Raw genomic sequence first — 27635 nt, 5'->3', positions numbered from 1 at the left:
TGTTTATATTCCCAAGAAACTCTCACTGAAGTTCCCCAGTCTCCAAAGATAATGCTTCTCAAAATGTTCATTACTGAAGACAGTAAAAGTGAATGGACTTTAGAATTCATGTGATATACTGCTAACTAGAGGGAGAATAATACAGAAATACCTTCTTGATGATGTGTGCTAAAGCAGCAGGCATTTAAGAGCAATGTATGTCAATCTCTGAGATTTTTGCAAAGAATTGCAATTTATGACGTGTTAGGGTAAACAGTTGGATTATATTTCTAAAATGCATGTTCCATCAGGTAGAATCATTGTGATTATAGGCTCTCGTATTTTAAGTAAGTAAGTTATGCACTAAAAGGCTGAAATTGTAAAACAAGTATGCTTGTGCTTAACTGGTAATCCCTCTTTGTATCTACACAGAATAAACTACAAGAAAAGAAAAACTGCATTAAATTTATTAAAGGAATAAATGGCATGTTATGTCATCTTGATAAATAATGACTTTTATACTTTTTTTTCCTTCAAGAAGCTACTGTGACTGGCCTTTCTATTTTCCCTCAGTGGAGAATGTGCTTGAGTGTAAAAAATTGAGGTTTATTTAGAAATTACTTTGTTCATGCTTCTTATGTGACAACAGCACATTCTCTAAATTTTCTTGCTTTGCTATTTTTCCTTCATTTCTGCTTCAGTTCTTATATGTCACAGAAAGCTAGACTTTTTATTTCAACAACTACCTACTGTCACATAGAATGTAGGTTTCAAATAACACAAAATACAAGGTGCTTTAAATGGTTTTGCATATGCTTGACAGCAGAAGATAATAAATGAAAATAAATCTTCAATATTTCCTCTAATGCAATTTGTGCCATGTCAATGTCGAAGGATTATAACAACAAATCAACAAATATTTGAAGGAAAACAATATACATAACTTATTTTCTATATTAAAAACAACTGTGAAACAATTACTATATGACCTCATGAATTAGTTGGTTGTTTTGAAATATTCCTCCTAGGATAAAAAAAATGCTATATGGGCCTTTGAGCCTGAACATATTGTGTCAATCTTGAGCATATGCAATGTATCTAAAGCATGAGGTAAAATTTTTCTTTGTAAATTATTTCATAAATAAATAATTTGCTTCAAAACGTTTATGAAAATATTTTTGCTTTTATTAAGTTCTCTACAGATCTGGGTTAATATAAACAGATTGATATTGACATCTTGATCTGCTTTATCTTAACTTGAAATGCAGAATGTTTCATGCAAGCATTATTTTACAAGATACTGTAGCACTTTTCTGTGCAATACAGTGTTTCACTAAAGCTTCCTGTTTTAAATAATGAAAAAGCAATTTGTTATTCTAGCAGTTTATGACCTGTGCATTTACTATTTCATTCTAAAAATACAGTACACCTTTACATGCCATTCTGTATCATTTCACGTGATTTAAAAATGAACATCCTTATTTTTCTAGTGAGGTTTTCTGCAGGTGAAAAAAGCTGTGTATATAATCTTAAAGGTTTGCACTTATTGAAGCGTGTACTCTCATTGTTACCAAACTTTTAAATGTTTTATCTCTCGTAGTTTAAAGTCAGGGAAAGTTGCATTCACATATCTTATGAGCAGGGATAGGACTGAAGGTGTTGTGTGTGTGTGTGCGCGTGTGTGTGTGTGTTATCATTTCTTCTTTTAAAATAAAAACCATTAATTGAATAAGCCACAATAGAGCAGAGAAGCAAAAGGGAAATAACCCTTGTTTAAATATTTTCCATTCAAACCCAGCTTATAGGATATTTAGCCAAATTATCAGCTAAGTACCTGCTTGTTTTAACCTTTTATATACTGGACTGATCAGATCAGAAAGACTAGTCAATTTAGTAAAAAATCTAAATTACGTAGACCTGAAAACAAATTTAGGTTAGATTGAATGGATTGATTATTTCTCAGCATAGTACATAATGAGCAAAAGTTTGTGAAAATGATTCTATACCTTGCCTCTTTGATTAAAGTTCAGCAGTTACATTTGCAGCTTTTTTACAAAAAAGTGAAAATCTGCTTTCCCAGAAAGCACTTTTACTGTGCACATTAGTGATATGCTACAGTAAATTGCTCTGGCACTAGCATACATAGTCATTAGTAACAGACTTAAATTTTACTGAAGATTTTGGAATTACTTTTCTTTGCATTCTGTATAAAAACATAACTGTTCCAAAATGAATTTCTGCTGATGGGCATACGGTAAATCCCACACATAATATTTCAGTTCTCTTCTCTTCTTTCCAGGGAGGTACAGGATGCTTCATCGTGGAACTATATTTTACTTATCCTTTTCAGCCTGACAAGTTCACCTCTTGTACATGAATTATTGTTTTTCTGTGCATAAAGTGCCTTATCAGGCAACCCTACAAAAGAACTTAAGGGGGAAATGTGTTAGTAGGTGATTTACATGAGCAATTACTTTACAAATATGCCATTATATTATACTAAACATAAATGAAGTGTGTATAAGTCTAGAAAAGTGGATGAAAATGGCATACACTTTACAGTAGGATTTTTACTTTACCTCAGTTTGTATCTTTGAATTTTTTTTGTTTTATACTGAAGTTTTTCCTGAAAATAAAATTATAAGGCAAATATGATATGTGAAACACATTTTGTGGGAAATCATTTAATCTGTAACTAATCTTTTAATGATATAACTTTTTTTCACTTTCTCACTTGAATTAGATGTATTGTTATTTGCAAAAATCCAGAATGTGTATATTTTAGTATGAAATTAGTTGAAAATGACTGGCATAGAAGGAAAAACATGCCACATAAAGTCACCTAACTGCAGAAAATTGTGTCCAAATGCCCAACAAATGTTTACATAGTTTTTAATGCCTACTCTATTTGGGATTTAAAATCCTTTCAGAGGAACCGTTTATGCATTGCTTCTTCTTTGCCTTTTTTTTCCCATACAATCATATGCAGACTTCTGGCAATTCATGGTATGGGGAAAATCTGACTTTTTAATTTAAAAGATTCTGTATAGACATAGAAAAGTGTGAAGAACTTTCTGAAGAGAGTGTTGGGATTGTCCTGTGTCTGGTAGCACAGAGAACCAATAATGGTTTGTATTAATTTGAAAACTGAGAAATAATATAATATTGTAATAATAATAAACTAGTCTAGACTTCTCAGTAAATCTTGCCTACTTTGTGTTTGTGTTACTTAGATTATAAGATCTTGGGGGCATGGACTATACATTTTGTGCTTTGAACAGTGTGGTATTGTCAGTTTTAGACAAATAAAATAATAATAATGAATAATATTAATTAAGGCTGTTGTTAGAAACTGATCCCACTAAGTGAGTTGCCCTTTGCACAGATCAGGGCACTCCACTATCATGCCTCCTACTATTCCCCCCGCCCAACTTAGAAAAAGTTCCAGTTGTTTTTCTCTTCCTTTGTACTGGATCTAAATGAAAGGAAAACGTTGAGAGCTACAGATGCCTTTGCATAGCACATTCGGGCACAAATCTTGTGCAGTTTTAGAAAAGCTGAGAAAATACCAGCAGCATTAACAAATAATTATTAATAAATAACTATTAAGAATCAGGACGATCAGAGAGCCTATTTCCCTCTCAAACTTTCCCAAGGATGTGATCTGTCTGGCTGAGACCATTCCTCAGTGAAGCTCCCGGCACTAGAACATCCCGCATAAAGGTTAATTTAATTTACTTAAAAAAAAAAAGTTTTGAATGACTTGGTCTATTCCAAAGCCGCCTATTCCCCAGTGGTTGCTGCTGCCTGGCTGGAGGAGGAGGCTGATCAGAGCAGCACTGTGGGGACGCCTGTACTGTCTCTTTAAGGGCTCTCAGTCTGGGGTGGCGCTTTTCTCTGCTAAGGCTCCTTTGATATTAATAGTGTTGGTGTCTTGAAACTGACGTAATGCTCGGAGACTGAGGTCCTGACAAGCGATAACATTTCTGATAAAGAGCTGATCTTCCTGCAATCTAAAGCCGCCTCCTCTCCTCCTTTGGGGGCTTGTTGTTCCACTAGACCCAGGCTCTCTTCTCTCTCTCTCTCTCCCTCTCCTCTTTTATAAACACACCAGGCACATCCAGGTCCCTGCTCTCTTTCCCTTTCTCTCTCTCTCCCTATAAAGAGGGGAGTAAGGGGGAGAGGGGGAAAGGCAGGAGAACCTCTCCCCCCTCTCTTTCTTTCTCTCGCCCCAAATAATCCAAGATCAACTCTGCAAACAACAGAAGACGGTTCATGGCTCAAACCACAGCTCCACCATCTTTCAGGCTGCTGAGATTATTATTGCCGATTAATCAACAGGTAAGGGGGGGTGTGTGGGGGAAGAGAGATGGGGGGTGGGTGGGAAGAACAGGTCGAGGGGTGGGGGAGATCAGCAACAAAAGTGTATGGGGGTGGGGGTGGCTCTTCCTGCTCCGTCTGTTGATATTGCGTATGTAGTAAGTGTGTTGCTCTGTGCTAAGTGCTGTGTGTGTGCAATGGGAAGGGGGGGCTGGGGGATTTAAAAGTGAGTTTCTTTGCACACACATACACAAAACGGGGCGGTTAAAAACCAGAGGGAAGCGGGGACTTCTCGGATTTCACGGGGGGGGAGGGGGGGCTGGGTGCATTTTTTTCTCCCTTCTTTGGAGGGTCAAAGCCATGTGTGATCGCTGGAAACTGGCGACTTCAAAACTGCAGTAGCCCCTCTGGAGTCAGGAGGAGGGTCAAGTTCAGCCGCCGAAGAGAGCTGGGCAAACAACCCCCTTCTCTGGTTTAAGACTCTCGCCTTCTATATACCCAGGCAAGAAGCGCCGGGGGCAGTTCCAGGGCTATCTCCCTTCGCCTCCTCCCGTCTGTGTAGCTACTTCTTATCGCTCTGATTGTTCCTTCCCCACCATCGGGGCGCTGGAGGGGAGGGGGCGGTGGAAGTAGAAGAAGAGCAAAGCGATTTTGCATCCGATGAGCCGCAGTCGCACAGTGCTGGCTGCTGCTGCTGCTGGAAGTTTTAATGGGAATCATGACAAGCGGGGCAGAGAGAGACCATCATGAAGAGTAGTAAGTTTGGGGCAAACTTTTTTTTTAAATTATTTGTCTTGGGGATCCACCAGGGGAGGCTGGGGGGTGTGGGCATGAGCCGAGGGGGCTCCGTTCCCGGTCACACCAGGGGAAAAGGCGACATGCTGGTGTGTGTGTGTCTGTGTGTGTGTGTGGTTTTTTTAAAAAAAGGAAATCGGAGAGTACAGAGAGAGACGTAAAACTTTTTCCTCTTAACGGCAAAGTTGTGCTCTCAGAGTTGAGTCCCCGCGCTGAAGCTCTGGCCAGGGTTGCCATAACTTTGTCTAGTGTCCCACTTTTTTTTTTTTAAACCTCTCCCTTGCTTTCTCCATTTGGGATCTGTGTGACGACGTTGTTGTTGTTGTTGTTAATGTCTGCATGAATGGGGATGTGGTGAGACTTCCTAATAGTTCTGGAGAGGAGAGTGTGGGGGTGATGATGGGGTAGGAGTGTGTGTGTGGGGGGGAGATGTGTTTCTCTGTGTGTGTGTGTGTAATGTGTGGCTTGTTTAAAAGCTCCAGGGTGTAGGAAGGTGGCCCAGTGGTGTTTGGTGGGCTGTACAAACTCTCTCTCTCTCTCTCTGAGTTTCTCTGCCTGTAATCACTGGGCATGGGAAGCGGACCCAGGGAAAGTGGACCCTGGCAATCAGAATTGATTCTCCAGAAAGACCCACAAACTTGTAGGACTCCAGCAGCATTGTGGGCTATTTTTCAGTGTAGAATTTTTTGACTTGAGCAGCTCATTAACCAGCACCTTGGTTTGACATTTTGGTGTGTTTTATTTATTTTTCTTTATTACACAGAAGAAGAATTTTAATGTTCCAGGACTCTCATACACTATTTTTGAAGGAATAGAATGGCCCATTAACTTAAAAAGAATCAGACATTCTCCATCCACAAATGTCACATCTCTAAAGTGCATTGAAGGCATGGTAAACTGAAAAATGTGGGGATAAACCATGTGTTAAAGTGAAGACATCTCTTAATTCCACCCCCTTCTCCCTTCGCAAATGCAAATACGCTGTCTGGTAGGAGAATGAAGTGATAAATGCAAGGGGACAAAGCAGAGAGGGTGTGGGAGGAAAATACTTTTTTTTTAATAGAATGACTGTAAGCTCTTTGGGGCATGGACTCTGAGCTATCTTTGCAGTTCATACAGCACATTGTAGATGCTACTTGAAACAAAAATGTTAATAACAACTTGGTTTTCATTTCATCTAGTAAAAGTATAAAGAGCAATCAAGCCCTTTACCATTTTAGCTGTCTTCTTCAACTGCGCTGAAACCTATGAGTCTTGGTGGCATCATGTTACTTTGCTGTTGGTTTTAGGAAAAGTTGATCATTTAGAAAAGACTGCCAGAGTTAAAAATGCAAGGGGCAGCAAAGGAAAGTTAGTGGTAAGAGCCAGTTCCTGACGTGGACAAAATGAGAATAAAAGTTACAGTCGTGTTTCTGAGCTGCAGTCAGTGTTTTCCTCATGTTCACCAATACGTGCGTTGGGCTAGAGAGCTCTCTCAGATATTCCACCAGAGTGACATTTAAAAAAACCCAAAACAACAAACAAACTCCAAAAGAGTGAGGATTTTTTTGAAGTACTGTAGCTCTATGAGTAAATACAGGGCTTGTTTGAGAACATCAACTATTTCCTGTAACTTGTGATGCTGACAAGACTGTCTGGAAATGATATCAACACTTTGAAAGATTTTTTTAACTACTGAGTGAAAGATTGTTAATAACATAATTAATCCAAATGAGAGAACACGTCTTTCTTTAAAAAAAGCACAAAAAAAAGCAGACAAGACTTATTTTTATTTTTAAACAATAAAGATACATATACGTAATTTTTGATAAGCTATAGATCATTCAGTAAGCCACATATAATCACCGATGTTGTACTGCATTAGAGTACCAGTACCTTACTACTAACGTCTAAAACGTGACAACAAGATTCTGCCTTAAATTTACATGATTGAGGAAATTCAGATATGAGAAGAACATTGGGTTCATAATCCATCCCGTTGTGCCTGAAAATCAGAGTTTATATCGCATAGAATAATTTCACTCTGTTTGAAACTACTGGTGTGTAGGGACGCACAACGAAGCGTGTTCAGGACAAAGTTTCATCAGCTTTAAATTTGCATTTTTTGCTTAGGATGCTCTCACTCAGACTTTACATATTATCTGGAGATTTTGTATGCGCGTGTGTGGTTTATTTTACTTTAAATTTTCCTTTATTAATATTACAATAAAGTGTCATTGACAAGCTCTGAGATCTGAGGCTTCTTGGATCTTGGTAATGTATATACAATTAAGCCAAGATTTCCTTTTTTTTTTTTTTTAAATAATGTATTCATAGTATAAACTATTTGATGGCTTTTTAAGAGCCCTTTTGAACTAACCTACGTATTTACCATCAACAGAGCACATTCTATATGATTACATGGATCCTTGTAGAAAGGATTTTTTTTCTGATACATTTTATGTATCGTTCTTAATAAACTTTCATAGCATGCCCTCTACTATGTGTGCTCTGAGTGTGTGTGAAGAACAATATATTTCTATATTCTATATTAATCAAAGCACAGTAAAAAATCTCTGTAGAATGCAGTTTCTGCATAAGTGCAGCGTCTGTTTGTTAAATCTCACTATTTCAACCATATTATATTTTTAACACCGCTTGACATTTAGTGCTTTATATTTTCAAAGCATTGTTCAAACACTGAATAATTACTTTCTGTTAATGTGAATTAAGTCTATTAGTACTTTATGGGGCAGTTATTTTGAAGGAAAAAAGAAAACTTTTTTTAAGTTACAGGAGTGTGAAATTTTTTTTTTTAAATAGCGAACACTTTTTTAAAAACCGTAAATTTTAATTACAAACATAGGTTGAGTATTTTTAAAAATTGCTCTTTATCTGACTTTTGTTCTGAAGTTTGATGATGTGCATAGAATATCTGTCTAACTTATAAGACTCCTGACAATATTTCAATATAATAATTTAAATGGAAATATGATCAGATCTTAATTGTAGCCACAATGGCAATATCTCTCTAATAAAGATTTGTGAGTAGCACAAATATAATATTGTGAGAAAGTTTATGGTTAAATATTTTTGAACAAGACAGGTTAGGGATCTAAGTCCATTTTGTTAGCGGAAAGTAAAATGGAAGTAAATTGCATTTTTAATACCGTTTCAAACAAACTACCACCTTGTAATAAAAGTATTGGCCCCGAACAGAAATATATTCCGATGAAGGTATTCTACTGGTGTGTAAAATGAAGCCATTCATTCAGTAAACTGACAACTTTCCAGTTGGTGTTTGCCCTTGCTTAATTTAGTTTCCTCAACACAACTCATGAGGTAGTCTGGATCTCTTTTTGGCAGTCTTGGCCTCTACAAGCTCTGGCATTTCTGTCAGAAGTATTACACATCACAAGTCAAAATGTAATTGATAAAACCAGGAAGGTAAAACAGGCGTTAAGTAAAAGAGCAAACATTTCATAGGCTCGTCTTTTCATTTTTGCGACTTTGTAAAGTTCTCAGGTAACAAGGAAATATTGATGATTAATACTAAAACCTGCATATTCCGCACCCCTCTATTGTATAAATATCACTGCCTGTTGACCTTTAGAGGCATTAATTACTGCATATCTGGTCCAGGTCTTCCTATTTTTGTCTATCCTTAAGATGTATAAACGAGCCCTTTCCTATCCCCCTAAAGAAGGAGGAGAATGACTATTTTGTTTAGCAATATAATGTATTGGGACAGTAAGGTTATGATTTGACTTTTGATAGATAAACCTGCACCCAAAGAGAAGATTTTCTGATTACTATAAGGGTATGTTCAGTTTAAGTCAGTGTATGAAGAAAAAGACTTGAAACAAAAGACCTTTATAAGCACTGCTTTTTTTACATTGTGTTTTTTCTAGTTAAAAAACACGTATTGCGTGATATCAGATGACACAGGATTAAGGTAGAATTACACAATTATATGATAGAAATATTTACAAGAGCAGGAGATTTAACAACCCTTTTCATATTGTGTTTAGCATTAATTTGTTGATGTTGCTTTGCGCCTAATCATTAAAGGGGCCATCAGAATTGAACTACTAGCCAGTTGTATTATTGTCCAGAACATAAGAAATGACAGTTTAAAAAATTGCTATCGTGCACTAGCTTTTCAACCCTGCAGACCAAGGCTCAGATTAGACGTGGGGCAATAGTGGAATAAATACGTTGGTCTCAGTTCAGTCCCTAGTGGACATTTTATCACATCACAGAACTGAACACCATTCCACATGACGTGTAGGCTGTAGATAGAGGAGGCCCTGGTCTGGCATCACAAGGGATGTGAAGACTGTCATTTAGGTGAACTGGCAGAGTTGTGTGCATGAAATTTTGTTTAATATTCGTCTTTACTTTACACATTTTCTGTGCCATCGGTCTGGTGCCTTCAGAGTTCTCCTTAAAACATCATAACATCACTTATGGAAAAGACCTATCAAATTGAATAGAAAATGCTAATCTTTCTATCAGTTTTTTTTTTATCATTATCCTTTAGAGTTTAGTAGGGAATTATATCCCTGCTGTAGAACTCTATAGGATGATTAAGAAACCTGTAGAAAAAAAATTCTTTTTTAATTCTGTAGCTTTGAAAAATAATATCGATCGGACATTTCTGTCTAGATCTCCCTCGGCACCATCCCATTAAGTTCTGTAGAACTTTCCCATGCTCAGGTTGGAGGAGTATTAAAATTAAATCGAAATGATCTGTGCCTAAGTTTTGAATAATCATACCTAGTCTTCTTAAAAGTCGTTTTCTGATTCCTAAACTGCTGTTGATGTAAACCTGATTTATTGTAAGTATATTTTTTTCAAAGCTCAGATCAATCGTTTTTCTCCTAAAGTTATTTAATAAAAAATATTTATTTTTTGAAATGTTACTAGCCCTTTAAAAACCTGCAGTAAATGCTTTACAAGTGGCTAGACACCTTCCCTGGTGGTTTAATTTATACAAGCAGGAAACTTTCTCTCCTTCTCTTTCTCTCTTTCTCTCTCTCTCTCTTGTTTTCTTTAAACCAACTGACGTAATGCCAAACTTTGCTTTAAAAGAACAGACAGAAGTAATTGGTAGCTTTTAACTTTTTAATAATGTTCTGGATTGGTTTTAGTGGCCAAACTGACATTTTTTTTCAAATTCAAGTAAAAACGGGCTTGTGGCCTGAGGAAGAAAGGCCCTGTTGATGCAGTTATTTTTATTCTTGTTTTTCAATCTGTTATTAAAAATCTTTCCTGCTGAGCTCTGCTGGATTTCTCCAATTGCTCTTTGTGATGGCTGGTGCATTTCAGGTTACGGTAACTTAAACTGTTTTCTTAATTTTTTCCCCCTTTTCCCATGGGCATTTTGAGATGCATTATCCTTTTCTTTTCTTTTTCTTTTGGAGAAGCGATTTGTTTTGGTTTAGATGGGATTAATAAGCTAAACGCATCTGTGGTGACAGATCAGTGAATATTTATTTTAATAATGTAAAGGAACATTTTACACCTGCTAGCGAAGGTCAGATTGGCACGATAGCAATTGCCCATTGCAGAAGGGAAGAGAGTATAGTATCTCACTTAGCATTCCCCCCTACCCATTTTAAAACCAACATGCAATTTTTTAAATATGTGTGTTTGTAATCATCTCTACTAACCTGTAACTATTTACTTAAAGCTTCATGCCTTACAAATATAAAAGATAACAAGAGGAAAAAATGGTTTTACTAGGTATAGGTCTCTTTTTTTAATACCCTGTAAGGGATTACGGATATTTTACAGTTTTCTGACATTTCCTTTATTACCTTTCCACCTCCTGCTGGGCTTTTGCACACAAGCAGAACTTTCTACGGTAAAGGACTGAGTTAGGCAACAGACTCCTTGGCGAAGTTGACGTCAGTGCGACTTCATAAATTGGCAAGTAGGTGAATCTTTCAAAGACCAAGTCAGTTTGTGCCAGTTTTTCCTTCCTTTAGGGGAGACACTCCACCCAGCAGCAGGGTACCCCACCCAATGTGGCGAGCTATAATTCAGTGGCAACACTCTAAATGTCTATCCTCCCTGGGGTTTAAACCCCAGACTTTCTTGGCTCAATCTTAATATTTAATCTAAAATTCAATCTGTTATAGTAGGTTTACATCTTCGTAAGCACATTTTGGGTCTGATCCTGAAGTTCTCGCTCATGAAAAACACACATAGACGTCCGTGGGACTTTCGCCTCAGTAAGGGCTGCACGATTGGCTTTTCTGTGTGTGTGATTGATTACTGCACATTTTATGGAATTTGAGATGAAATCAGATAATTTTACATTCTTTTTTATTATTAGAAATCTTACAAATTCAAGAAGTCCTAGCATTGTAAAATAGATTCTGTCCAGTAAGTGAAATTTACTTAGAGAGAGTATTGGTTTTTCAGATAGTATTTTGTCAAATTAAAATCTGAATTTCAAACTAATCCTTAGATAAGAGAGTGTTACTTTTTTCTAATTGCTTATCACGTTTCTTTACGACAGTGGTAAATGAAAAACACTCCAGTCTGTATCTTTGTGCCTGCATCATTTAGATAGGAAAGAAAATTATTAAGGAAAACTTTAGTTCCATGGCATTTGTTTCTTAGCGTCAGCCTGTAGTTTTAGTATATCTTGGTTTATTTTGAAATTTCAAGCATCATTACAAGTTTGTAGGGTTTTTTTGTCCCCTCGTGTTTTGTGAGGCTGCAATTAGTCTCTTTCAAAGTAGGGGAAAACTAAATTATGGTAAAAGTATTGCGTGTTTTAAAAAAAGGATTTTAGTATGGTGAGTTTGTATCTCAATTTTTTTTTAATTGCTGGTATTTTTGGTTTACTAGTGTAGCTGAAAAAAATCTATGGAAGATGATGCAAAAACTCATCAATTATGCTTATGTTCCCCTACAAGATTTACTTGAACAATATGCTTCAGTTTTGCCTCAAACCATTTTAAACCACCTCTGGTCCAAGAATCTACCAGTTCTGGTTTCCTCGGAGATTAAGTATGACAGTTTCTATTATATAATGAACAGCAGTATTGTTTGAACAGAGGTAACATATTTTTGATTTGTGTACTTTTTTTTGGCAGTTGGCACCAGCGTAGCTCTAAAATGAGAGGTGATCTAACAGTGTAAATATCTGAATATGCTTGAAACATACAGTATAGATGTAATGTATGTGTTTAAATCATTGGATCTATCCATCTATATTATATATAATGTGTGTGTGTGTGTATATACAAAGCCCAAAATAGTGTGCTCTGCTATTTGTAGCTTTCAAATGTGCATCCTTTGGGTATTCCCGACCTACTTTACAAAGTCTGAAACGCATATTTAAACTTGGAAATGAAAAAGCACTGCTTGGCTGCTGCAAAATTTTCTTTTACAAAGAATAATTAATTTAAATAAAGTGCACCTCTCCCCCCCCAGACACACCTTGCAAACCGCTCTTTGAAGTGTCAATATTTTGCCAGGATTATTTTTAAAATAATACGTTTAATTGATCTTGTGAAGAAACATTGAATTAGTCGTTGGTGTTTAAATACCATTTTAAAATGCTGTGCAATGACACTGTTTTACATTTTTTTGAAGTTGTGTTAGTAAGCCTGGAGCAATTTTCCTTAGATAGAATATTCCCAATATCACCAAAATATGATGCTGTTTAAAATTATTATAATAATGATATTGAAGCATATCTCACTGAACACCATAATTTGGTATCTGCATAAATCCATAAGGCAGAAATAGATTGTTGAAGATCTTCCAAAAGCGTATATGAAGATGAAAAGTTGCTTCATTAATTCAGTTAATAAAAAAGATATTTTTCCTTTTCAGCTTTTTAATCTGCATCTCTTAAAGTAGTTTGTTTTTTCCATTTATTTTCTCATTTTGAGGTTTAATTAAATACACCAATCGGACATTCTCTGGCTGCAGAAACATAATTTAGAAAGAAATGCATAACATGCTGACCATTGTTAGATTTAAAGAGACTTTTGTGCTCCCACCCCCACCAAATACATAAATAAAAAACACCAAATGTTACCTGTCCCAACTTCCTCATACAAAAGCCTGTGAAAGTAGATTAGCTTTACCCTTGAAGGGCAACCATCTCTGACCTGAACAGGATGTCTTTGTAAGATCAAAAGTTTGTCTCACTCACCTACAGAAGTTGGTCCAACAAAAGATATTACCTCTCCCACCTTGTTTCTTAATCTCCTGGGACCAACATGGCTACAACAACATTGCATAGTCTCTGGCTCTCTTAGATAAATGGGAGAAGTGAATTCCAGAGCTGAAGGTCCTCCGTTCTGTACATTTTGCCACCAAACTTTAGAAGTTCAGATCTTTGGGCTGTTAGTAGAAGCGCCACATAAAATTTCAGAGGTCACAGTGGTGCATAAGGAAAGAAGCAGTCTCTTAGGTATCCAAGATCTAAACCATATACCAGGGGTCGGCAACCTTTCAGTAGTGGTGTGCCGAGTCTTCATTTATTCACTCTAATTTAAGGTTTCCCGTGCCAGTAATACATTTTAACATTTTTAAACGGTCTCTTTCTATAAGTTTATAATATATTAACTTAACTATTGTTGTATGTAAAGTAAATAAGGTTTTTAAAATGTTTAAGAAGCTTCATTTAAAATTAAATTAAAATGCAGAGCCCCCCGGACCGGTGGCCAGGACCCGGGCAGTGTGAGTGCCACTGAAAATCAGCTCGCGTGCCGCCTTCGGCACCTGTGCCATAGGTTGCCTACCTCTGCCATATACCATATGCACAGTTTTCTTATGGAGACCTACATAGAGCCAAAATTCATGCCATCTAATTAGTCGCTTTTCACTTTTTTTACTGATATGGAGTTTATACCATTTGTGTTTGTATATTGTATGTATCATGAAGCAGTTTAACATAATGGATTAATTTAATCCCACAGATGGTGGTTGAGTATACTGTGGGATCCTAAGTAATTTTGTAGCATTAAGATCACATTTCCTGCCATGAGGAAAAAATGTTAGATGAAAGCTATCAACAATATATGTCCGAGTCATGCAATGTAGTGAACCTTGTTACAAACAAACACCCAACTCCTACACATTCAGAAATTTGGTGTGTGCACCCGTATCTTTTTGTGCATGCATGTATCTGTGTATGATCAGTGAGATATAGAATTAAATCGTATTTTGTCTCCAGATTAAGCTAAACTAATAGCAGCCAAACTATACTGAGAACAAAAGTTCTAGTATCAGTTGAGAGTGCTTACTGTGATGGCCCTTATCTTTTTTGTGTAAAGAACAATTCAGCAATCTCTTAGAAAAATAAAATGTAAGGTAAGTCTCCATGATGATCCAGTGTGCAATATAGTATGCTTTATTTATGTCCAGTCAGAAATGATCATGTACTATCCATTTTATCTAGGAGGTTTATCACTCTGAGGTATGCTCTCTCTTTCACCCCTTGCTGTCTCTGTTACCATGCGTCTCCATTTCCATCTCCGTCTCTCATATTAGTGTCTCTCGGTCCTATCTGTATAAACACACAACACATACATTCTAAAAATATGTGTAAATTAAAATCAGTCTGTGTTGCATAATTTTTACAAAACACCAATTGTATTGTTCTTTCTGAGCCTTTAATAAGTTTACAGTATTGAATGTGACTTAAGGAGCATTATGACTCAGGTTCTGACTCTGATTCTGACACAGAGACTAATAAGGAAAAAGTAGAACATGTTGAAAGCCAACTTTTACTTGTGGTTAGTTTTGTGATGTCATCAAATGCAGGGTATTATGCGCTCTGGAAAAGTTTAGAAATCTAGGCAAGAGTCCATTTTGCATCACTGCTGTTAAGTTGTTTACAGCACCAACTCTGCTAATGAGAAAGCAAAAAGGGTAATGATTTTGGTGTTTGTTTTGGTTTGACTTTCTCAATGTAAATGAATGATTTCATAAGAGTGAGTCTAACCTGTTCTGGTCAGAAAACTGCAGGGGTTTAACTGGTGCAAAGGATAAAATGAATTCTTTCATGATGGGCCTGCTCCCGCTCCCATAGAAACTAGTGGGAAAACTTAATGTTGATTTCAGTGATGACTGAATCTGACCCTCTAAGCAAGGCATTACATTAATTACATTAGAGTTTGTGAACACCACCACTTAGGGCTGAATCTTGCAAATTCTTGCTGTTCATTACAAAGCTCACTATTGTAAGTAGTCTCATTGATATCATGAAATGCTACGGTGCAAGGCCCCATCCTGCATTTTGGCTTGTCTGCACATAGCAGTCCTCCAGGAGATCATAATTAAAGATTGGTCCTTAGTGTTGGCAGAATTGGGCCTATTGTCTTTAAAGAGACACTGTTAACTTTAAACCTACTCAGTGTCAAAATTGGGTTGATAAAAAAGTAATTTTTGCATACTACACCTGCTGCTGAGCCTTCCTGCTAATAGTTGGGGTCTCTAAATCACACTTTATTTTATTTTATTTTATTTCTCCGACTGCTCTTTGAAAAGTTCATACAAGCAACAGTGGAAAGTGACTAAAGCCTTGACCCTGAAATTGGATCCATGTGAGCAGACCCTAATTCCCTCACAGAGTCCCATTGAATCCTGCTTGCATCCAATTTGTATGACGGGTCAGGAGAAAAGGTGACAGACTGTACACAAAGTATGCATTTGATATTAATATAACCAAACTAAAAAAAATTACAGAACAATCTACATTTTTCTCTAATCTCTGAAATTTGTACCAATTGTCAGTATTTGTAACAATAGCAGAAAAACAAAATCAGACCAAAATGTGATTTTTTTTTTTAAGTTGACATTGCTCCTTTTGAAGTGCACATTATTGTTGTGCATAATATCCTGGAAATAAGTGGGTTTTTTTGGTTTGTTTGTTTATTGCAATAGATTATCATTTTCATGTTCTTGACTATAGCACTAGATAGCGCTAATAAATGTACTTTCATGCTTTTGTGCTTTTGCGGTTTCTCTAAAATGTCCTGGAGATCCCAGCAAAGAGAGCAAGTTGGTAGTGGAAATTTGTTCTTTTTTTGGATTATATAAAAAGGAGTTTTTACAACTCAGCGAACATGACTACATTCTGGAAAATATTTCCCACAAATGGCAGGTCCCAGGCGGTAGCAGTTAGATAGATAATCTAGTTATGAAATATAGAATCTGAACTCAAAATATTGTTTTCTGTGATTTTTAAAACAAATGGAAAGTAAGATTTATTAGACCTTAAGTGTCCCAATGCTACAGATTCATTTGGTGTTCATGGCAATGTCATATGAACTTTCGTAAGAGATTCATTGAAATACTGCATTAGCTAAGGGGCAGTTAAAATGAATTGTTCAGTACTTTAAATTTCCTGTTTAGTTTTCTAGCACTCTTTAGCAATTTCTCAGAGTTTTATATCTGAAAACAATAGCAACTTGTGTATGTGAATATCTTGATTAACGAAAACAACCTGTTGGCTGACCTGAACTATATAGTACTTTGAAAGTTACCTCTAAATGTAATTTAAACTACTGGCATTTTTTTAAAAAATTGTGTTTCAGAAATCTAGTAGAACAGCAGTTGCTTGTCAGTGGGGAAAGAACTTAAAAAATTAAGTCAAAAGAGTAAGAAAGTGACAGCTGTGGAATTTATTTTAGTGGGTGAAAGGAGACTCATGGTTAAATAAGCTTTTTACCTTCTTGGATTTTTAGAATTTATTGCCCGAAAGACATACATCTGAATAGAAAGAGAACTAGGATATAGTAAAATCCATTCTGACATAAAGAACTGTTACAGCATACCTTTTTATTTATTTATTTATTTTTTCTCTTCAGTAAACTGTGACTTCCTTTGTCATGTCATAAGGAATTTCAGATGAAACCTTCCCGGAATGGAACTGCCATAAAAATTGCACTCGTCAGCTATAGCTCTGTGCAGCACACTACAGTACATAATAGTTTTCAGTATGCTACTGTGCTGCTTTCATTCAGGAATAGAACTGGAGTGACTTTTTTGTGCGTTAAAATAACTGATTTTTCTTTGAAAATCCACAACCCTAAAGAAAAAAAGAGAGAAGAGGTCTGATATACAAGATGAGATTATGGATGTTATAATGCCATTTATTATAGGATACTATGGAAAAAATTACATTGGGACCAAAGTTCCTATGGATTACCATGCAATGTTTATTACTATTTTCCTGAATTTTCCCTAGTTAGGATCTAATCTTTCAGTGTTTGGAGTTAAGAATTTCCCCATTCAGAGAGGAAAACCCTGCCAGCTACAGGGTTTCACTACTGATTTTCTTTTTCTTTTTTCTAATATTTCACAGAATGTGGAGTATGCTTTTTTTTTATGTGTGTATGGGGGTGGGGGAGGGCAGGGAGTGGTGGGAAGAGGGGACAGAGGGGCACATATCAGTAGTGTAAGTAATATTTCCTGATTATTGTTTGCTGTCAAGGAGACTGCTGCAATTCTGTTTCTGTAAAGAAACTCATAAGTAGTGAATGGGATGAAATAAAGTTGTGTGTAATTCTGAGCAGACTGTAAGCTTTTGCTGTGACATAGTCCTGGCAAACCCATTTTTAGTTACCCGGTGCTATAAGCAAACTCCATAATGCGATTTTACCACCGATGCATTTGACCATGAATAGTGCTTGAAATTCTTATTGTTACTTTATTCCAATGGAAAATATGTTTAAATACGCTTCTGACATTTCCAAAGCTTGTCCTGAAATGGGAAAAGGATACAACTGGATAAACTGTTAATCCTGTGAATTCATAGATTTTTTTTTTTTTTTAGATTTTTTTAACCTGTCATATTTTCATCAGTTGCTGTGCTTTGCTTAAAACTATGCTTTCTACAATGATGGTGAAGTCCAAATCTTTACATTTTTTAATTGGTCAAAACTCCCATTTGCTTCACTGGGAGTTTTGCCCAAGCGAGAATTGCCGAATTTTTCTCCATATGGGTAGTAAACTCTTTCAGTCCCATAGCTGTCATTGCTGATACACTGTACTAAGATCTTTGTTTCTTGGGAAGACACTGTATAATTTTCAGTTTGCTGTTGCAAGTTTTAGTGATGAACATGAAATATCATGTTAGAGCTGGAAGTGAAGCGAGGTAAATCTTTAACATCTAATCTAAAAATTAGGAAAAACTAGGTATGAAAAACCTCAGCATGGCTTCCTTAGTAAATGTTTGGCTATCATCTTTGCATGATGGAATACACACGTAGAAAAAACACAGAAGTTAATGTTTATTTTTGGGATGCTTTATCGTCAGGCAAAGAGAACTGACAGTTTCATGGTTAAGTGCCTAAAGTTGTTTTTGGCTTTGCAGTTTGTTGAATTAATCACTGCAAAGTTAACTAATGTTTGTGCCTTTTAAGAATTTCTTTTCTTTGTAAAGAAAGGAAGATATTTCATTATACCTAGCCTAGTTCTTGCATTAATTGTTAGCAGCATGCTCTTCGACTTTTACTTTCTTGAGTTATCCCAGGCATTATTCTTTAATTGCAGTGTGCAGTCGTTGATTGATTGATTTTATGGATTTCGCAGCCATTTGGTAGATTTGGCAGATGCATTCTAAAATGCTATTTTGTTTTGTTCTGTTTGTTTGTTTTTTTGTTTCTTTTAATTGTCATAGAAAACACTGGGCCCTTAAATATGTGTTTATGGACTAACTATTTCTATTTCTGACACATTTTCAGAATGGCTTCTTGAAGTGGTACTAAATCAGAATTTAGTGAGTCCAGTGTTTTTTTGTTTTGTTTTTCACTAGAGATGTCCAAAACAACTCTGAATGTGTGCTAAAGTTTCTCCTTTCCAACACACCATGCAATCTGATATGGATTTACAGGCCACTCAGTTCTTGCTTTTAAAAACAAACAAACAAACAAACAAAAAACCCCCAAAACCCAAAAAACACGCTCAACTTTTTCTCCTGCCACAGTTCCATAGAACTTTGCTATGGAAAATATGAAACCAAAACCTCCGTGGGAAGGACTGTAACTTTTTTTTAAACAATTATTCTTATTATAATTTCACAAAGCTTTTTAAAGCAACAAATTATATAGAATCCAGTGGTTCTTAGGATGATAGTTTAACAAATTTAACATGATTTTTTTTTATAAAATACTGTTACTTTTTTAAAAGCATTGAAATCAATAATCCCAGCACAATTAAACTGTAATGTAAAGGAGAGTAACATTTTTATATCATGTTTTATATTATGAGGAGTTTTGTCTAAGAGTTCAGATTAGTTTTTCATTAGAATGTTCAGGCTATTTTACATTTTTTAAATTTGTGCTTTTTAGCCTATTAATTTATTCTCTTTCTATGCCAGATGGCTCATTTCAACTCATAAATTCAGTTATTAATGTGGGTATTTTTTACAATAAAGAAAAAATTGCTAAACACCATCTGAGATTCAGTATATATGGCAAAAGTTACAATTCTGTGCATTGTTTGGAAAAGTCACTAGGGATGTAATTTATCATTGGGTGCATATATATTACATACAGAAATCATGATTGCTCTATAATTAACCATGTATGCTATTTACTAACTTAAACCCACTTTGGGCACTACACCGCTACCTCGATATAACGCCACCCAATATAACACGAATTTGGATATAACGCGGTAAAGCAGTGGTCCGGGGGGTGGGGCTGCACACTCCGGTGGTTCAAAGCAAGTTCAATATAACACGGTTTCACCTATAATGCGGTAAGATTTTTTGGCTCCCAAGGATAGCGTTATATCGAGGTAGAGGTGTATATGAAAAATATTGAAAATACACTATTGAGAAGTGTTTTTGGTCACATATCAACATGCAAGTTTCCCGCTATGCTCTCTTAAGCAAATCCACTGTCTGTCTTCCATAACCTACTCAGTATATTACACTTACTGTTTCACTGTAATTTGTATCCATAAGAATGTATATTGCAAACCTAAATTTCAGGGTCGTATTCACATAGCATCCAGCAATATGTCATCATGCAATCTTTTACAAATGTGGACAGTCCTTTAAATGCCTTTTCCCTCGATGAGCAAGATGTACTGGGTGTCATTTTCAAGTTCAGTCTTAACATCCCAGTGGGGGAAGGTGGGATTTAAATCAGCTGGGGGCTTTCCCCCTTTCCTGAAGGGGAATTTGGTGGCAAACTCTACCCATCTTGGGAACATAGTAACCCATCATTTCCAGGAGAGGTCCAACAATGTCAAAGTTATGGTAGTAGGTTCTTTAATTCTCATCCCCCACAGTAACAAGGCTCCCCGACCTGAGCTCAAGGATGCGACATGGGCGGGCAGCGCCACATATGCTGTGTAATCTTCTCTTGTGTTTGCGCACACGCACATTCGTGGTAGCACATTTCTAAATATGGGTTGCCGAATGCCCACTTTAGTTGAGGTTCAATTTCTGGTTCTGGAACCTGGAGCACTTTCAAATGTGTGGTCTAAATCCACCGCTGCCGCTAGAGCCCTCTCCAGCAAAAAGCGGCTTCTGTGGCTGCTGGCCCACAGAAACCTTGTGAGTTTCCTTGGCTACATAATTATGGAGGCAGCTCCCAGTTCGAAGGGGTACATATCCCTTGGTAGTGGCTCTGTAATGCTGATTTAGGTATTATACAACCCCCAATGGACATTCATGGGATCTGCCAACCCCAGCTACCATCTCTTTAGAAGATCCTGCCAGTAGCTGGACTCTTGGGCGGTGGGGTATCAGTTCAGTCTCTGTCCTGTAGGTAAACACAAGGATCTGGTCTCCTTCTCAGCAGCAGCTTATGAAGGTGAATAGCTTCTCCATGCTTAGAGCTGTAGGAAGTCCTGCAGGCTGTACAGCTTCATTGGAGAATGGGGAGAAGTCAGGGTCTGAAACAGAGAATGGCAAAGTGCACCCTTGGAGGGGTAGGGAGGTCCTCTTAGAGAACTTTCCTTTTTCCTCCTGCTCCTCACAAACAGACCTCAAGCAGCTCCACCGTTCTCAGACATGGGAAGCTGAAGGGCTTTTTTTGTTTGTTTAAATCCTTCTGAATCAAGCCAAATTTGCACACGGTTCCACTAGTACCTATGGTCTCTCAGGGCTTGCTTGGTCTAGAAGGCTGAAAAGATTTCCCATTGGATTAAGCTCTTAATGAGCAAGAAAGATTTTGGCATGCTTGTTTTTTTTTTTAAGTGATTTAAACGTGTCATAACTATCTTTTACATGAACTACTCAGACTTTGTACGACCGTATTAGAAAATGGGTGGCCATCAGTTTAAAAATCTTATTTATTCATAGTGCATTTGTATTTAAAATTATATTCATTTGTTTTAAACAAAAATGTGGTCGGGTTTTATTAAAAATACAAATTATTCATTTTGATATTTTTATTACATGCAGTGTTCCTTCAGGATTATTGAAGTTGACCCAGTCTGGTTTCCTTCTGAAACACAGACATTTCTGTGCCTCTTCAGTAGCTCTTTTCCTGTCCACCTTTCCCCCCCCTCAATATGCCTAAGAGCACAGAATGATTTCATGTAAATATTCTGCAAGGAAACACCTCCAAACGTGCACAGTGAGGGCAGGTAACTGGGTTTTCACTAGATCATTCCTACCAGGGCTGTTTTGTTTTTCACTTATCTGACAGCACTTTCTCCCGATGAAGAACTACCCCTCCCATCCTCTTAGAATAATAATAATAATAATGTCTTGCAATTCTATTCTGCCTTTTATCCAAGGATCTCAAAGCACTTGACAGACATTAACTGTCACTCACGAAGCAAGGTTGAAGTATGATTATACCCATTGCATAGATGTGTAAATGGAAGCAACAAGAGGCTAAATGATTTGTGTAGGGTGGTCACACAGTGAGCCAGTGGCAAAGTTGGGACTAAACTCTGGATTCCTGACTCCCGGTTCCCTACTGCAACCAGCAGACAAATTTCCTCTAACACTAGGTGTTTCAACTTTCTTCACACTTTGCTTCCTTTCCTGCAGCACTGCATGGCAAACGCTCTGCAGGGGTTTATGGGCTGTTCTTGCTGTTTGAGTAGAAGCGTGTGTTAGTAATATTCCTTTGGCTCCTGAGGTCAGGGGTTTGGAGCAGTCTCAGCACCACTGCCCACATTCATCCCCCCCAACCCCTCGCCACACAGACAGCTTCCAGTGACTCCTCTCAGAGAATCATTGCTCTAGCACAAGTGCTCCAGCTTTCACAAACCAGCCTTCTCTCACTGTGGCCAAGAGTTCAAAACTCACTCTGTGCTCACTGGTGCTGCTCTGTGTTTGCCATAAGGTGCAGTGCTGGCATCCCTGCTGAGCTCATTCGCTCTATATTGAAATCATCGCTTTACAACGCTCCCAAGCCCTGAAGGCCTAGGCAGTGAGAGAGCACATTTAGACCTTACACTTAGAGTTTGTACCCGGTCTCCTGGGGCCCAGCTAGGCCACTGGATCAGCCCTAAAATGGTTCCCTTTGTGGATATTACAGTGGTATATCGCTGCTCCCTGGATGATAGAAAGCATTCTACTTTCGGCATTGTGCTGCACAGCAATGCACTCACTGAATAACTCCCCAGCATGATACATGTTCTGTCTTGTATTTAATTATCTTGTAATTATCAAAACAGTAATGAAGTTAGTAAGCATAAGAATAGTGTCTAGATCAATACGAACCACTGAAAAAAAATTCAGAGACAGCAGACGCTGACAAACTTGTTGTCAACACAGTTTCATCTGTGTATTTTTGTCCCTTTTAGGTCTGGAAAGTTTATGTAAAATAAACTTTTAAAAAATTTCACTGGAAAAAAGTGACCTTCAGGTTCTATTATATGTTAATACTAAATAATTAGTCCCATTCATGAGTGGTTTGCAAAGTACTGCATAAGCATTAATTTATTATTTGCATTACGGTAGCTGCTAGCAGCCCCTGTCTGGAAGGGGCTATTATACTAATGAAATCAGAATTCCTACCCCAAAAAGCTAACAAGCAAAGGCCATGATCCTGCAATCAGGTCTGCAAGACCGGAACCCTAGAGTGGGAGCTATCTGTACTTAGCCCCTCTGAAAATCAGGCCACATGTTTAGATGTCTAAATGTGGATTTACATGGCTAAGGTTTTGCCTCAGTAACCTGTTGAAGCTTTCACATTGAGTCAGTGGCAAGGGGAGGCGGGGGGAATCGAACACAGGAGTCCTGAGCCACAGTCTACAGTTCTAACTGCTAGATGATGTGGTTACACATGACACAGCAAGAATAGAAGTTTAAATCTTTTCACAGATGCAGGTCATGTTCTCAGGTTTTCTCTCTAATTTATGCAAAGTAACTGTTTATGTCATTACCCATGTATAAATCACTTTCTTCACAAACAATACCATCAAGGTATGCACAACCAACATGTTTCTGGCTTGCACCTGCTGGACAATTACAGCCTGACTTTATTTCAGGTGTAGGGAAGTTGTATCAATATGTGATGAAGCAAATTTGTCTGTTGTCACAACTTTCAATGTGGAAGATGTCTCCTTGTGCTTCTTTGGTCTTACAGGATAAATATGCTAAAGCTGACCCTTATAAGAATTCTGAAGTGCAATGAAAGCGGGGAAGGTGGATGAGATGGGAAGGTTCAAGGCTACCAGAAAAAAAGGGAAGAACTTGCTTCTGTTTATCCTCTGGCTCTGCTCAGCACAAGCTACTCCTCTACATAAGTGTAATAGGATGTAGTAGCCCCTGTTATGGTTAAGAGGGTTAGGCACATGCGTTTAGTGAAGACGAGACTCGTAAGGCAGCATATTAAGCTCGCCTCTTCTGTTTTAGCCATCATATTTCCTTGGAGGAAAAATGTGCAATCCTACCTATTATAACTTCTAAATAGTACCCATACTTCTTTATTTCAGGCCTCAGAGGTGGCTGTATGTCAGTGGTGGGTGGAACTGAAAGCTATACATAGTCTTGCAAAGTACTTTGGTATTCTTCTGGATCAAGTGTGCTATATAAATGTATATCATAATGTATTATGATTTTGAGAGTTTGTGTTTTGTAGTTTGTGTGCTCACAAAGATGAATAATGTCCCTGTATTTTAGAATGCTCATTAGTGAGCTTGTTTTTACTGCTGTGAGTCATGTTTTTAATATTTGCTTTATACAAATTTGTGATACCCTATAAAGACAATCAAAGCCCTTTTTATGTGAACGCATGTATAGCATGTAAAGCTTCCCTGTTTTATAAATACATTTAGACCTTCTACGCAGAAATTCTTTACCACAAATATGTAAGGACACATACTTTTGGTTAAAAAGTGAGTGGGGAGATATATAGCATTGAAACTCAATAGTATTGGTAGCTCCAAAAAGCCTGCAGTATATCCTCCTTTTGCTCAGAGCTACTGTCCCTGAGTAATGATTGTTTAATAATAGTCTTAAAATAGCAGGGATTGAATATTTAGGCTCAATGAAAAATGTACTTGATCGGAAAGCCTGTAGAAGAGGTGGGTATTGCTAAAGATGCCAGCAGTTGCCATCTGGTCTGTGTATACGACTGAAACATCAGTTTTGCTGGTTGCTGTGTCTGGGCTATGTCCTTTAATGATGGGAAGAAAAACATAACTAACACTCGTCATGTGGAAACCAAAGTGAAAGAACTGGGGTATCCAGGGTTGGGGCCACGTTGGCAATTTGCTAGGAGCCTGAGGGCTGCAGGTAATTTGCATAAAAGGTTTGAAAATTGCTGTCATCTTGATCTTTAGTGTAGCGTCGGCTGGCCACGTCTCTAAGTCCCAGCATGCCTTGCTCCACTTTGATCCAGGTGGCTTTGATCTAGATGGAACATGTCATACCAGGTCATGTAATTACCAAGGGGCTGCACCTCTTCAATAAGAGAAGCAGATCAGCATTGTACACAGTATTGCTGACCGCTGAAATGATAAGTTTGCCTGCAGAAAGGCTTTTTTTTTTTTCAATATTATATTGTATTTTTTGGTCTGTCTTTTGATTTATTTTTTTTAGCACCTTCTGTCCACAATTAGTGTGAGTGACCATTAGTGCTGCCTACTCTTCCAAATGTATAGAATGAGGGGAGTTTAGCCCCACACCTGCTCATCCCCTTAACCTCCAAATCAAGCCTGTACCTCTGCTCCCGACATTGGTTCTGCCTCCACATCAATTCTGTCCCCCCAGCCTCAACTCTGCTCCTTCTGCAGTGCCTGGGGCTCTTCACCCCCCTCTTCCAGTCCTGTGGGGAGGAGGAAGAGGGGCAGGGTGGATTCCCCTTTTCCCTCCTTTCAGGCTAGAGTGGGCAACTCCAGGGGATCTTATCTCCTTCTCCCCCTTCCCAGGTCTGCCATTGAAGGAAGGGGCGGGGAGGGAGGAGGAGCAGAAGAACCCTCCTTTTGCACACGGGAGGGGTGGGGAGAGCAGAACTGCCCTGAACTGCTGGGTTCTTTTTGCTCCCTCCTCCTTCATCTCCTGTTTTGGCTCCTGAGTGGCGAGGAAACCTCTGTCTCCTGCTGTTCCCCAGGAGGCAAGGAAGTGGGGAAGGCAGCCAGTCAGAAGAGGCTTGCCCCCTCAGGCAGGGCTGAAATTTGCCTGAGGGCTGGAGCTTCTTGTGTCATTGCAAGACTCCTTCCAGCTCCAGCTGAAATCCCTTGACTTGTGAGAAAAAAAATCACAGGGTTGGCAATACAAAGCTGTATAGACCTGTGCCCCTTGGAAAGAATGGATGCCAAGTGTGGTAATTTTTCTGTGCAAGCCAGGCATTGTCTTTGTCCTCTGCATGCCATCCATGTCCAGTTCTAGGTGTTTCAGATCATCTAAGTATGAATGGCTTTTAGTTTGCAGTATCTACGTCTCTGATAGTTACACGCTTTTAAAGGCTAGATGTGCTGTTTTACACTAATGCAGTTCCAGGCCTGAGTTAAACATTCTTCAGTGGTGCGAAGAGACTGTCTCCTTTCCTCTGTTTATTGCTCTGTAGAGGCTTGGGTGAATCAGTGCCCTGCACAGAAACCCTTTTGTATTTTTTTTAACCAGTTTAGTAATGAAAAAACAGCTTGTGCCTTTTCAATAGAGATAACTGTTATCTCTTAAAAAAGTCTACATAAGTGTAAGTAATTGCCTGCACTTGGCTCTGTTACAGTGGAAAAGCTGTGATCAGCAAACTCATATTGTACTGTGCATGTAAAGGGAAGTTATTGGATGATATGGGGACATGTTGGAGTTAATCCTTGTAGTTCTTTCTTTCCTATCTTATTTACATTGCTTTGAAAGTCTTTTATAACTAACTGGTGTCTTGGGAGGGGAGGGAAATACCATTTTGGTATGTACATTTTAAAGACATTGAGCAAAGAAAGTTTTGCTTGGATTGGATTTAAGAAAAACAGATGTACTTGCTGTATATCAATCAGGCTCCCTTTGTTCAGCATTTAAGTTCTGAATCTGTTTCATGAATGAACATAAAAGATCATCTGAGACCTGAGTTTGCTTTAGTGGGTTGGGTCAGTATAAACTAAAGCAAAAAGTAAATTCCTTTTTTGATATCCCCTCCCAAACCCATTAATGAAATAGGAATCGTTTCTCTTGTAACTAATTCATAGGTAGCTAGGGCCAAAGTGAACTGTGCCTTTAATAGAAGTTTGAGGAAAGTCAGTTCTCCCCCCCCCCCCGTCCCCATTTGGCCCAGGGCTGAAAAGAATGCTCTGTGTGTATGTGTATAGAGACGGGAGTCACGAGTCACGTTTGCATTCACATGAACCTTGAAGCCTGCTGCAGCTCTGGTGTGTGCAGTGCGACAGAGCTGTCGGTCTTATCACAGGAAGTGTTGCGGAAAACAGTTCTCTCTTTCTCTGCCCAGTTCCCAGAATGTGGTGATTAACGATTCTTCTCTCCTCGATCCGATCGTTCAGATTGGTCTCTGATTGAAAAGAAACTACCAATCATTGCCACTTGATTTGTAGGCTCAGCACAATTTTTTCCCTTCTAAATTAAAAAACCCAAACAATGTAGATTTTGTCTTTTGAAGTGGTAGGGTAGATTTTTTTTTCTCTTAAGATACTGTATAGAGCAAAATACTTAGAGGAACAGCCCCATTGAGGCAAGCAGGGTTTTTCCTATCATGGGCCACTTTATAAATCCTGAGACACCATTGGAGATCTGGAATAACTTTTATTTATTTCAGTTGATTTACTATGGATTTACAATAGTCTAATGGTGGTGGGAATCTGCCCATTGTTTGTAGATAGAGTGAATATGAGATTGTGATATAAAGTGTAACTCTTTGTGATCTAAAATAACAAGCTGGCCCATGTGCCATCTTGGGTGAGTAGCAATCATATACATCTCCATAATGACAATATGAAACAAATAATTGACAAGAGGAAACATGGATGTATCAAACCAAAATTTAAGCAATTTTTTTGTCTAAACTTTAAAACCTCCTTTTCTGAGCTTTAAAGGTATTAGGACATTGTTTCAGGGTAGGTGAAAGTGAGGCTTTTGTGCTACTTGCTAGTCTCACCGATTGTAGGGCAAGTACCAGGCGTGTTATGCTTCACATAGCTCTGTGACTGATACA

The 27635-nt window shown here is 37.8% G+C and overlaps 1 protein-coding gene across 5 annotated transcripts in view; it reads left to right on the top strand.

The window, feature by feature from the left end:
* TRPS1 (transcriptional repressor GATA binding 1) overlaps nt 1-27635 on the top strand; it is a 326956-nt gene that overhangs the window by 56379 nt on the left and 242942 nt on the right. For 3 of the 5 annotated variants that reach the window (XM_039525658.1, XM_039525657.1, XM_039525655.1), the window contains exon 1: nt 3876-4320. The exons of 1 other annotated variant lie outside the window; for it this stretch is intronic. The gene's annotated coding sequence lies outside the window, so the exon portion shown is untranslated. Of the gene's footprint in view, nt 1-3875; nt 4321-4944; nt 5056-27635 lie in introns of those variants that run through there. One more of the 5 variants, XM_039525656.1, reaches the window with a different exon arrangement.

This window comes from Mauremys reevesii, linkage group 2 (genome assembly GCF_016161935.1).
Source record: "Mauremys reevesii isolate NIE-2019 linkage group 2, ASM1616193v1, whole genome shotgun sequence".
NCBI classification, from domain to species: Eukaryota; Metazoa; Chordata; order Testudines; family Geoemydidae; genus Mauremys; species Mauremys reevesii.
The sequence above is the reverse complement of the archived record's forward strand: the minus strand, read 5'-3'. Positions and strand labels throughout refer to the sequence as shown.